Genomic DNA, 14,343 nt, shown 5'->3' with positions numbered 1-14,343 from the left:
CACTGAAAAAAATGAATACTGGTAAAACAAGCACTCAGGAGAAATTTATAAAAGTCATTTGCCAAACCTATTTTTCCTTTTGCACTTAGAGAATTACTAGAACATATGTTGCCACATTTATTGGCTAATAACTTACACTGCCTCACTGAGAAATTGTTGAATTATTTTTAATGTACTCTGATTCAATAGTTAGGGTGAGTATGGCAGCTATTATAGCATGCTATGATTTGTCATTATTCAAAGTAATATGCTACCCCAAACTAAAGATATGTGAGATGGATAACACAGTCATTCCTATTTCATTTACTTTTCCCCCAAAATTAGCTGTATAATAATTTTTAGGCACATGGAGTGGAATAATTAAGAGTTTTAATATTGTTGGTGTTTCTAGTCACCATTCTGGTCAGTGAACTCCTGACCTGGAATGAATATAAGATGGCAAATGGGATGAAATTCTTTCCACATACAACCTCAGTTCCTGCCAGCCTTTCGCCAAAAAGCGTATCCAAGCCTAGTGAGATACTAATTTTTAAAAATAGGGCTAGGAGGCTAAAGAGATGGCTTAGCGGTTATGCACTTGCCTATGAAGCCTAAGGATCCAGGTTCGAGGCTCAATTCCCCAGGACCCAAGTTAGCCAGAAGCACAAGGGGGCGCACACGTCTGGAGTTCTTTTGCAGTGGCTGGAGGCCCTGGCACGCCCACTCTCTCTCTAACTGCCTCTTTCTCTCTGTGTCGCTCTCAAATAAATAAAATTAAAAAAAAATAGGGCTAGGGATAGTATACAACAGAGCTAATCAATTAATTACTTTGCTTTTAATTCCATTGATTTGTTACAAGGCTAGGACTAGGAGGTGTGTTGTCAATATCTTTAAAAGATTTATGGAACAATGGTAGGTAATTTATAATATGGCTCCTTAATAAAGAAATTCCAAAATAATGTTGTTTCCTCTAATTGTTGTCATATGTCCTGTGATGGTTAATATCTGGTTGTCACATGACAATATTTAGAATAACCATGAAAATAAATCTCTTAGGAAATCGATTAGGGATTTTCTAAGTTACATTAATTGAGGTAGGAATACCCACTCTAAGTGAGGTCAGGGCCATTACATGGGCTGGGGTTCCTGGACTGTATGAAAAGGAGTAAACAAGGGCTGGAGAGATAGCTTAGTAGTTGGTTATTATTATTACATATGCATGTATGTATATGTCATATGTAATTTATATGTGTGTGAAACAGCACTCTATTTCAAGACACCTTTCATCCTTCCATGTTGATATATATATCTTTTCCACTTCATTTTCAAGGTAAGGTCTCAATCCAGTCCAAGCAAATTTGGCACTCACTCTAGTCCCAAGCTGGACTCAAACTCACAGTGATCTTCCTACCTCTGCCTCCCTAAGTGCTGGGAGAAAATGCATGTGCCACCACGCCTGGCCACTCATGTTGTTATATTTTAAATGAACCTTTCCCTAGACTAACTCACTTTTGCTGTTTATTGGATTTCTACATCACTTCCAAAGATGAAGCAGATCTTCTGGGCTCTTGAACCTACATGAAACTGAAACAAAGTCTATATACTGCTCATTTTTATTTTTTGGAGACTGTATCTCACACTGTAGCTGAGTCTGGGCTAGGTTTTATTAAGTAGCCGAGGCTAGCCTTGAATTTGTGTTAATCCTCTTGCCTCAGCTTCCATAGTGCTAGAATAGTAAGTGAAGGCCACTATGCCTGGCTCAGATAATTATTTAAATTACTTTTAGGTTTTAAATTTTTTTCAACTTTTTTTAAATTTTTTTGAGATAAGTTTTCACTGTAGTCCAGAAAGACTTGGTATTCACTATGTAGTGTCAGGATGGCCTTGGATTCATGGTGATCCTCCTACCTCTGCCTCCTACATGCTGGAATTAAAGGTGTGTGCCACCACACCTAGCTGCAATTTTTTTATACTTAAATTTTATATTTAATTTAAAAATAATTTAATATTTTTAAATTATATTTGTTGGACTGAAGGAAGTTGAGATATTATGAATTGGAATTAATAACTAGCCAGGAATAAGAAATTTCTCTTGTCCCTTGAATAAATTATTTCTAGCCATGGGAGCCTCCTTAGAAAATATAAATGCAGAGAGGAGTTACTTTTACCCTAAGGCTGAGTTAGTTAAATGTCATGGTGTTTGTAGGAAGCAAATGAGCAAGAAATAGTAAATCAGAACCACAAAATGAACACAAAACCATCACCTCTGAGACTCTTTTTGCTTCTTTTGGGCACATTCAGATTTTCTTTTTTAACCTTTAATGTCAGAAATGTTTGTTCTCTGAGACTTCTGAAAACCTATTACTTGACATTTTTAAAATGAAATTCTAACATCTATATTTTTTTAAGGTCCATACTCAGCCTCTATTCATTTGTGAGTATGTCCAAACAGTAAATCTGACTTCAGCAACCACTTTGCACCATTTACACAGTTTAAGACAACTGTACCAAGCATGGCACCCGTGTGGAGAAGGACAAGCATTACTCCCTTGTGCTTTTAAACAAGGATCACATTTTTGTACATTGCAGTTCAACCACTGGGATGCTACATTTCACGCATGGCCTCCTTCAGAAAGATGAATATAAGGTAATTCTCCTTTTTTATTGTACAAAGCTTCTGATGCTTTTGAAATTTGTTTGCTACATACATACACACAAACACACACACACACATACACACACACACACACACAAACGTAATAAAAATACAAATAAAGTACTGTCTTTGATGTAGCACTATAAAATTTAGGAAAAACAAATATGTTTGGCATGTTTCCTGGCCTTCAATCAAGCGAATGAATGAATTATAGAAAATAAAAATAAAATATCTAAAAAAAAAAAAACAGGGCAAGCAGGGAAGATAACACAGAACAAAGGAAGACTGTTCCTGGGATCCTGTTAGAGACAAAAGGAAAATATAAATCAAACTGAGAAAAAAATGTCCTTTGAGTAGCTTCCTGATGGAATAACGCAATAACATGTTGGGAGCCATATGGGAGAGTTCAAATGTTTTAGGCCTGGGCCCAGAGGGCAGAGAGGAGTCTGACTGGGAGAATGATTTGTTTTGTTTCTTGGGAGGTAGGCCAGGATGAGTGATGCTTTGACAGTTTCCGCTGGCTGATCAACATCTCCTCCTACTTTTTCTTAACCTCTTATGAGAGAAAACGCTGGAAGGCCACAGGCTGTGGGAGGTGATGACAGAGAAGAGCACTGAAAGGGAAAAGAGGGCCTGACGTGGGAATGCATTCTGGTTAAGGACAGAAGCTGGACCTGGTCACACTGCCTGGAGGGCTTTGTGTGACACCCTCACCACGTGCTTTCCGGAACAAGGCAGGCTGCATTTCCAGCACCATAGGAGCATGCTAGAGCCTTTGTGACAATACGAATATATAAGTGTATGTATACTATATGTATGTATACATATAGTAACACCACTTCCCTTTTTTTAATAAATATTTTGAAATAATTACTTGTTATTTCTAAATATACTTTGTTCAGGGTCAGATGTTTGTTTACCAGATTTAACCCAGAATTTCCTGCTTTAAAGAAGTGAGAAGTTGCCGGGCGTGGTGGCGCACGCCTTTAATCCCAGCACTCGGGAGGCAGAGGTAGGAGGATCACCAAGAGTTCGAGGCCACCCTGAGACTACATAGTAAATTCCAGGTCAGCCTGAGCCAGAGTGAGACCCTACCTCGAAAAACCAAAAAAAAAAAAAAAAAAAAAAAAAGAAGTGAGTTTAAAAGCCATAGTAGGAAAAGGAGGACTTGCATTTTCAGCCTATTGAACATGAATAATATTATATTTGAAAGTAGACTCAAGCAACATCTTCTGTCTTGTTCAGTCTGAGCAAATCTGTAACATTGAAGTTCTCTCACACCAGAACATTTGACCATCTCTTCTGCAAATTGCAGAATCACACTTCTCCCCTGCCAGTAGCAGAATCACACTTCTCTCCTGCAGGTAGCAGATTCACACTTCTCCCCTGCACGTAGCAGATTCACACTTCTCTCCTGCAGGTAGCAGATTCACACTTCTCCCCTGCACATAGCAGATTCACACTTCTCTCCTGAAGGTAGCAGATTCACACTTCTCCCCTGAAGGTAGCAGATTCACACTTCTCTCTGTAGGTGAATCTAATACCTTCAGGGAAGTAGACACTCATAACAAGACATTGCTGACAATGATTTTTTTCTTTAAAAAAGATGGCTAAAAAATTATTTAATTTTGTTTGCAAAGAAATCACACACCCGAAATTTAAAGTTTATGCAATATATTATATAATATTGGTAAATTGCAATTAGTTGTAATACTCTTTCTGAGCAAAAAAAAAAAAATACTATTACAAATTCAGCATTTAAAATACTTTTCTTTTTAAAAATTTTTTTGGGTTTATTTTTATTTACTTATTTGAGAGTGACAGACAGAGAAAGAGGCAGAGAGAGAGAGGGAGGGAGAGAGAGGCAGAATGCGTGCGCCAGGGCCTCCAGCCACTGCAGACGAATTCCAGATGTGTGCGCCCCCTTGTGCATCTGGCTAACGTGGGTCCTGTGGAACCGAGCCTCGAACTGGGGTCCTTAGGCTTCACAGGCAAGCGCTTAACCATCTGCTAAGCCATCTCTCCAGCCCTAAAATACTTTTCATTAGGCTAAGGAGATGGCTGAGTGGGTAAAGTGCTTCCTCATGAGCAAGACACCCATATCTCAGATCCCAGAACCCACATAAACTCAAAATGTAATAAATGTCATTAATCCCAGAGTTGCTATGGTGAAATCGGAGACAGAGAGGAAAATCCTTCAGCACTTGTAGGGTATCTATCCTAGTGTACTTATCAGGGAACAAGAGACCCTTCCTCAAACACGGTGGAAGAATGCCTCTTAACTCCACATACATGCTGCGGTATGTGCACACCCATCCACACACACAAACATAAAAAGAAATAATAGGATACTTTCAATTGTCTACCATTAAGAGCCAAATATTTCAGAGCAATAAAACTTTAAGAGATGATTTTGTGCAGGTAAATGTAAATATTCACGACTGAAGAACTTCTCAAGGCAAATGAAGAGGCCCTGAGGCCCAGGCTTGTAAAGTGGTGTTCTCTGGGAATCTTTAGGAGCCACCAGGAGGATGGGGTCAGAGGGGAGGAATATGGATGCTATGAACATGGGCTATGAGGTGGACCAAGTTGTCATTTCCTAAATCATAAACAACTGGGGGATTTTGCTGTTGCTAGCGGTGTACTTAGTCCAGGAGCTCAGCTTTTGAATTAGGAGGTTGTACCATCAGCATTATTTTTTCTCCAGCCAGAAAGATCAAGGTCATTTGCCACTATGACCATCTGGGGAGGAAAGTCAGTGTGAAGTGCAATGCCTATGACACCATCGGGAACTATAAGAAACTGATTGCAGCTCAAACCAGCACCCATTGGAAGAAGATTGTTCTTAAGAAATGACATGTGACTTTTAAGGACAGTGTATCTCTGAGAGACTGTGAAATCCATGACGGGATGAGCCCTGAGCTTTGTTTCCAATAGAGCAGAGTTCCTTCTCCTTACTGCATCTCCCCCACCCCAGCTATTCTGGTACAAATGCTTGTTTGTAGCAATTCATATGAAGGAAAATATAGATGCTGTTTTTCTTTAAAAAAAAATCGAGGAATTTCTTTTTGTATGATATAATATCATAATAATATATTATATATGATACATCAAAAGTAAAAAACCCACAAAACAAAAATAAATGAATGAAGAGAAGAAATGGGAGGGAGAAGAATGAAGAATAAGCAATTAACATTGCAGTATTAACTAGGCAATGCAGTTGGTAACTTCAAAGGAATAAAAAAGGCGTATACAGAAAAAATAAACATGACTCCAAGGACTTAAAGTTCTATAGACAGATAAATAGATGGTAGATACATGATACATGTATAGGTAGATGATGCATAGATATAGGGTTATCAGAGATAATGATAAAAGGTTAATATTTAGTCTAATTTTTTTTAGAGAGAATAGGATTGTGGAGTAAAACTAGATAGAACAGATATTGATAAAATATATGTGTATAAAATAATGATTTGCTATAGACTGAATCTGGAGTGTCCTCTTATGGTATGTGGGTTACAGACTGTGGGGCTAATGTCAGGTGGTGGAACCTTTAACAGGTAGTGCCTAATAAGCGGTTCTACGTCACTGAAGATGTGCCCTTGAGAATGTGATACTGTACTGAGGTTGCAACACCTTGCTGCTTACCTCTTCAGCATCTCAGCCATAGGGTGATATGCTTTGACTTATTTTGCACTCAGGAGAAAGTTCATAGGTGATTTATAGAAATCCTTTCAAGGGATAAACGAGGGTCTGAGAGGATGGCTCAGTAGTTAGGAACACTTCCTGTGCTATTGTTTGGGGTCTGAAGAGGTCTGAGAGACCACATAAACAGTGGGGCATGGCCACAGCCACCTATCTGTAACTCCAGCTTTTCCTCGTACTGTTTATCTGTTTGAGAGAGAGACTGTGTGTGTGAGACAGCAAGAAGCAGATAGACATATATAGAGAGGGAGCAAGAAGCAGAGCCAAGAGAATTGCCATAGCTTGCAAGAAAATGGAAGTCTCCAGGATCAGTAAGAGACTCTGGCTCAGGCAAGAACGGGGGGAAGAGCAATGAAGTGGGGCACAGGAAGTTCTGACCCAATCACAGCAGGTAGTTACCCCACAACAGGTTTATGGGGTGTTGCTTGTGGAATGCATGCGCATGCACCACAGCAGTACACACATACACACACACACACACACACACACACACACACACACACTCACAAAAAGATAACTTAAAGAGGAAAGCTGTGAGTATCTTAGATTTTGAAATTTAACTTTCATAACTTAGAAAGACAAAAAATTCAGTAAGTCATAATTACTAATTATCTTTGAGCATTCTCTTTCAGACACTTTTGAGAATATTTTAATTGGGATTATAATTTTCATTTTGAATTTTAGTAGTGTTTGCCAACTGTACAAAGTGCAGTGTTTCATTATGCCATGTTTTTGCACACCTATGATAAGCTTTGAGCATATTACCCTCCTTTCTCACTTTCTTACCCCTTCCCTCCTTTCTCCTTTCCATTCCACATATCTTGAAGTTTCTCTTTTAGTTTCATGAACGAAAATATGAGACAAGCATATTTCACTGCACATGACGATTTTCCTTCCTCCCATTTTCCTATGGACAACATAATTTCACTCTTCTTCATAGCCGAGTGAAACTCCTTTCATTTTTTCTGGTCTACATTTAGTTTCTGTTTCTCTTTCGTCTGCCCATGCCACAGTTCCCTTCGTTTTTCATTCCTTACATAGCTGAAGAGTACCGGCCATACCACGTTTGGCATGGCTTCATGATTAAATACATGTTATGTATTTTTGGCTGGAATACTGTAGTCATGACATCCTTTCTCCAGTGTATCCAAACAAGTATAGTGGCACAGTTTTATTAACTGGTTTTATTAATTTTAACTACCAAGTTAAGATAATATTTTCCAATTCTCTTTTTTGCAGTATTTTCAAAATGATAATGCTTTATTTTCATCATTTCTTTTGATTTATTAATTGTAGTACCACAAGATGAAAACATTGTTTTCCATCCTTCATTCACTTTTCATCATCCGAGTTATAATCAATTCTCTGTATTATTCAGTTTGCAACAGACTGAGGCTTGATAGCACCTTCAATAAAGGTTTCTGTATCTTTTCAACCTGTTTGTGTTATTTTTTGAGGTTTTGTGACTTGTACCACAATGTATTCCAGGCTGATCTTTCTACTACCTGCCCCAGTTCTAAAAAGCAGTCCTTTCTCCAAGGAGTACTGTTAGGAGAGGAGCATGTTTGAAACCACACTCTGGAAGCTCAGCAAGCACATTGCTGATGTGGTGCCCCTGCCTCTGGGACACACATGCTTCTGGTTTAAGAATGTGTCTTCCAGCCCACGTAAATGCAGACTTCCATTTCTGTGTCTATTGTTTATTATTCAAAATAGTGTATTCTTTTTCTAATTTAATACCACTTGGTAAAATCTAGTCTTCATCTTCCTATTGAAAGTTCCTTTCTTCAGGAGGTGAAAAATTTGGCTATCCTCATGTAACAATTCTTTTACTTACTTTCTCAATTCTTGAATACATATGGATACTCAAATTTGCCAACTAATGCTTATATGAAACACAATTGGACTTGCTAGCTCTATAAACTTCTCTTTCTCTATGTACAGTCAAAATGCTTCACCCTCCATTGGAGAATCTGCTTCTCTTTTTCAGGTGGATGCAGAACGTGAGGAGAAAATCAGCCTATTGCACCTCACCACGGCCCCAGGTGAAACCATAGAGTAATTGGGGAAATGAACAAGAACTGCTTTTTTGGTGAACCTGGCATCAGCACAAGGGTAAAGGAGACACAGAGAACACTCAAGTCCTACCAAACCAGATATCCAGAGACACAGAAGCAATCAAGACCTCATCACTGAAGTAGACCTACAATGAACACGGCATGACTTAGGGAAATTCATGGAATAGTGGGTGGAAAGATTGTTAACGCTGCAAGTTGGGACATTATGCACAGAGACATTGCTTCTTGCCCATAACTGAGGAATACCCCAACAAAGCACTAGCCACAATCCCCAATGAGAAGGGTCCTTTCAGAGGGGGAAGACAGGGAGGAGGCTAAGGATAGTACCAACAGAGCTGTTTACACACTGAGTATGTGCATAACTAATAAAGGAAAGAAAATGTTTTGAAGTTACTTAGATAGCTTTCCCCTCTCTCCTCCTTTTATTGTGATCATCATGTTCCTTTTCTGTACAATTGATTCATTTATGACCGCATGCTTCTTTCGGCTGGATTAAACTTTCTATGAGTTGTCCAACCTTAGAGGATTAGACATTGAGATAAACATGGGAGCTTCTTATATTAAAGCATGAGTGAGTCATTCAATGGAGTCTTTTCTAGGAGAGTTGACAGCCCAATGTCCCAGCAACAATGAAGCACAGCAATGGTGCATGGACCAGGACAATTGCCAAAAGGTCTGCTGGATGTAAGCGCAGTATGAGTGGCAGCAAGCGACTAATAGTAATCTTAGTTATAGAGAAGTCTGCACAAGATAACCCTTCCCCCCTCAGTCTGTTTCCTGCTGGGCAGTACAAATCTGGAGGAAATGAATAATGATGCCAGGAATGGTGGTGATTTCTAGAGCAATGTGTAGGGCTCCAACGAACAACTCAGCTACTAGAATTCCAAAGTCAGAGACTCAGCTATAGTCTCTGGGTGGCTTTATGATTACACCTTACCTTGTTTGTTCTTCCTTGTGCTGAGAACCTAGAAAAATAAAACAGCTTAGCGATGGCAAGGGACACTTGTTTTCCTGAAAATGATCAATAATTTCAATGTATGTAAGCATCATTTATATGTGAAACTCTAGTATTTCCAGGTATTCCGGTTCAAAGCATTCTCTCTACAGTCATCTCTGATCTATTACAATGCACCACACTTTTGTCCCAATACAGAATTAAGGTATTTGTGTGCTGCTTTTCTCTCAAGTTAAGCATAAGCACTGTTCATGTTGCTTGCTTCTCTTTTATGCCCTCCTTACAAAACTGCATTTCTCTTTTGGCAAGATTTTTAGGTAATAGCTTCCTGTTTTGTATAAAACATTCAGTAGATTTTCTCATGATGGCTTAAGGCCTGTTTGGTTGGACAATTTTTTTTTTTTTCAGAAATCCATGAGAAACAGACAGCTTCAATAATAGCTATGAAATCTGACATCTTCGTAATTGCCAGAACACCACTGTGTTCTGATGTGACAAATATACAAATAAGCGTATAACAGTATTCATTGCAAATAGCATCTCGCAATGAACTTACTTTTCTCAGGAGTGACCAAAGATCACTGCTGTGCTGTTTACTCAATTCTCACCATTATTCAGTTTTTGGTAATAACAAGAAAAGCTGTGCTATTAATAACATAATAAATGATTAAAAGAAAAAGAACATAGAAATCTTCAAGAGCTAATGAAAGCCAAAGAAGAAAGCAAAGTGATATGAATAAGAAGGAAGAAGACAGTGTTTCATGTGATATTTTATCTTACAAGAGGAAGCTTTTAATAAGTTGGTGGGAGGTGAGAGAGTCAACATGGAACAAATTATATATTTTCATTTCGTGTTTGTTTTCAGTGGTTTGAGACTTCTGGGATTTCAAGCTTCCGTAGCAGTAACTCAGCTCAATATTGTAGCATGTATCACCTTGAAAAAAGCAATCGCAGAATGCTTGTTTGTATTCTCTTTGTGCCCTGAGTAGGCTGGAATCATTCTCTTCAAACATCATTTACAACTCAGTGTAATGAGCACATGTAGTCAGCAAGGCTTTTAAAAGTTAATGAGAAACAGAAAACTTTAGGAGGTTATTTCTCAATATGCTCAGTATCTACAACTAGGTCTGAGGTTTAAAGGAGCACTTGTAACCTTAAAGTGGATTTTGTTTTCAGGACAATGGACTGAAAATAAATGCATCTATCTTGTCTTGAACCTAATTAAAAAGAAAGTAAAGGAGGAAATAAATGAAGGAAAGGGAAGACCTATGAAAGAAGGAAAATGTAAGAGTTTTTCTCTCTCTCTCTCATGTGTACCAAATAAGGAAAACAATCTTATCTGAGGACTCAAATTACACACAAGCAGCCCAGGCAATAATGATCAGTCAAATAGTAGGAAGTGGATAAAGTGATGGAAATACAGCAAAGTAAAATGGATCACTTTCCTTGTACTGTTTCTTTTAGGTTTTAAGAGGTACACTGGAAAGGCTCTTTGAGATGATTAATTAAGGAGACAATTAAGGTTGTACACAGAGTATAGTCAAGCAGAGGTGGAAACTCCATCTTTGCTAATTCATTAAAGAATGTAAGTGTCACAGATGTCAAGAAAAGTGCAAGTTAGAACCCTGCTGCTCTCCATGACTCTGAAGTCCCTGGGCTCTATAACCTTGACATCTTAATGAACTGCTCTGAGAAAAAAGTATCATTGTTCCTAAAAGAAAATGTTTGGGAAAAAGGTCCTCTAAAAATTTAAATTTAAAATTAATTTCATTAGCTGAACTGAAATTTGGTGTTTATAAGATTATATAAAAGAACAGATGGCCAGAGAGATGGCTTATCAGTTAAGGTGCTTTCTGCAAAGGCAAAGGACCCAGGTTCTATTCCCCAGGTTCCATGTGAGCCAGACACACAAGGTGGCACATGCCTCTGGAGCTCATTTGCACTGGCTGAAGGCCCTCGCATGCCCATTTTGTCTCTCTCTTTCTTTCTCAAATAAATAAATATCTTAAAAAAAAAAAAAGAACAGAGACGTCAGTGTATGGTAAGCACTTTTTACATACTTTTGACAATTTTCATACTTGAACACATTCTAATACCCTTCTGATACTTTCTCTTGTTCCTGTTCTCCTACTACCCTCTGCTGAACTTCTTCTTTTGGACCTATTTTAATGACTTTTTTGTTGTTGTTTTGCCTGCCACTGTCACCCATGTTGCAGAAATATTGGAAAGCTCGGTGTTACAAAATCTTTGTGAAGGTAATGACACTCTGAAATCATGAGATAACCTATACTTTGTGTCCAGAAGATAGCTTCCCAACACACTGCTTTCTATTCTCAAGCTATTACATCCTTCTAACCCCTCTCCCACAATGTTTCCTGACCCTTGGAGGACATGATAAAATGTTTCCCTTAGAAAAATCCAAAAGTTTTATCATAAATTGACTGCCTTCATGTTTTTCAGTTTTCCATTTTATTCATTGAATATATCATTATCAAAGAGTAATTGATATTATTCTTTCATACCTTAATTATCAATTATTTGAAAAGCTGATTTTGTAAAGGAAAGAACAAGAAAATGGAGTTAATACATGATGAAAAATCACTTACTACATCAAGGCAACTAATAACATTTCCTATAAATATCATAGTCAGCAACTTCATAACTTTGCTATTTACATATTTGTAAAGCAATGTTTTGTTATTATAATGCAAGGAGTTTTCTCTTGTGGAAACCTCCCAACTATGGACTTAAATAGTTATTCATTCCTTTTCTCACCCATGAGAAAATACAGCATATATTTTTCTTTCAACTTTTAAATTAAAATCTACAATCCAAGGGTATACAAACAAGATCTATTGTGACAGAATTAAATTCCAGTAAAGGTATCTGCTAGTCATACACATTTATAGGGTTCTGTGCTGAACCTTCAAAACTAATCTCTGAGAAGGGATCCTCTGTAAGCCTAATATCCTCCTTGAGTCCAAACCATATGCTGCACAAAAGTTCAGAAATATCTTCAGGTACAGATTACATATTTAGTGGTTGGAAGCATCAAAGCCTTTTCATCTCACATGTAGCAGCAGGATTAAAAAAGCTGTCTTTTAGACTACTGGAATTTAGAGATAATAGAAAGTGAAGTTCCTAATATGCTAATTATAGAGACAAAACAACCCAGGTGCTTTTCAGAAAGTCATAAGACAGTGTTTTGACTATCAGATCAGTTATCTAGCTTCAAGTTATGTCTACTCCTGTGCACATGTTCATTTCTAACTGTGTGTCATTTCATGAGAAAATCCAGAACCAACACTAGCTTTTTACTCAGAATCAAATCCTTTGTCATGTATCTCCAGTTGGAGAACACTCTTTTTTGTTTGCTTGTTTTGTTTTTTGGAGGTAGGATTTCACTCTAGTCTAGGCTGATCTGAAATTCACTCTGTATTCTCAGGGTGGCCTCGAACTCATGGCTATCCTCCTACCTCTGCCTCCTGAGTGCTGGGATTAAAGGTGTGCGCCACCACGCCTGGCTGGAAAACACTCTTTTTGAGACAAGATAATAAGACAGGGAAAATTACAAAGTCTCAAGCAGAGAAAGGAACTCTACCCCTCAGCTCTCTCCAGCGGAGAGTCAAGGATTCTAGCATATTTAACAACATCTGCTACTAAGGTTGCCAACATAGATAATGTTCCTTTCATATACAGACATAATATATTAAAACAGTAATGAACCAGTTCGTAAGATACCCTGCCTTCCCACATCTCTGTGATCTATAGCTAACTGTATGAACAGTACTCTTGTCAGGTGCACCTCGGGAAGGTGTGTGGTCCTGTGAAGCAGTCAGTGGTACAGGCTGTGATCTCTACAGCTGAGAAAGCCTCATTTCTAAAGGACAGACTGGTTTCCTTCAATCCTCTCGGTTGATTAACTTCCCGCTGGCCTTCACCATTAACTACTATAGTCACTGGAGGCACCAGCAAGACGGCCCCAGGAGAACAGCATGTGCTGCCCAGGCGCGGGACCCTGACCTGAGGTTGCCAGAGCTCACAGAGAAGCCAGGCATGTTGGCATAAAACCCTAACCCAGCATGGATGAGGCAGAGACAGGAGGGTTCCTGAGACTTGCTGCCTTACTTCTTGCCAAATAAGTGAGTATTGGACTCTGTGAGAAACTCTGTCTCAAAAAAAAAAAAAAAAAAAAGTATAAGGAAGAAGACTGACTGAAGAAGATCCTCAGTACCAACCACCTGCGATCTCTACATGCTTACACAAATACATGCACCCCTGCACACACATATATGAACATGCATATACATATGTTTGTATACCCCCCCCCACACACACAAAAAGCAGATAATTATTTGATATCCATCTTTCTGACCTCTCTCTAGCCCATTTTGAAATGTTCATGAAAATTGCCCTAAATACCACCTCAATTTTCAGCCTAATAATTTATTGTTTTTCAAAACAGTCTTAAAGGCACTACTCTGTGTATTAAAGTTCCCATACTATCATTATATTGGCTAAGCAATTCTGAAAATATTAATGTTGGCTTCTGGAACCATCTCCACGTTCACAGGAAATTGAAGTCATCTTCACTGGAATAAACTGGTTTCCCTTGTAAATGCAGAAGTAGAAGCATGAAACCTTTTTCTTTGCAATCCTGGGTCTGTTCTACCTTTAGGAAAGTGCAGGGAGGGCAAGAGAATCTCTTCACTGCTTCCTGATTGTCCACAGCTCATCAACCCTTAATATTTGGGATGGCCCAATGGGGACACCCACAGCGTGTACTATGTCAGTTCACTCCAACAGTTTGCTGTTATTATTATTCTTTTCATTAGACTCAATTGAGACGACCTGAGGTAATCTTGGACATTCCTTCTTTCCTGCTTACATTAGTACATGACTTCTTTGGAGAAATTTCCACACTCTGATTAGCTTACATAATTCTGTTCTCTGTGTTCTGTGACTTC

This window comes from Jaculus jaculus, chromosome 14 (genome assembly GCF_020740685.1).
Source record: "Jaculus jaculus isolate mJacJac1 chromosome 14, mJacJac1.mat.Y.cur, whole genome shotgun sequence".
In the NCBI taxonomy this organism is placed as follows: Eukaryota; Metazoa; Chordata; class Mammalia; order Rodentia; family Dipodidae; genus Jaculus; species Jaculus jaculus.
This window is presented reverse-complemented; position numbering follows the sequence as displayed.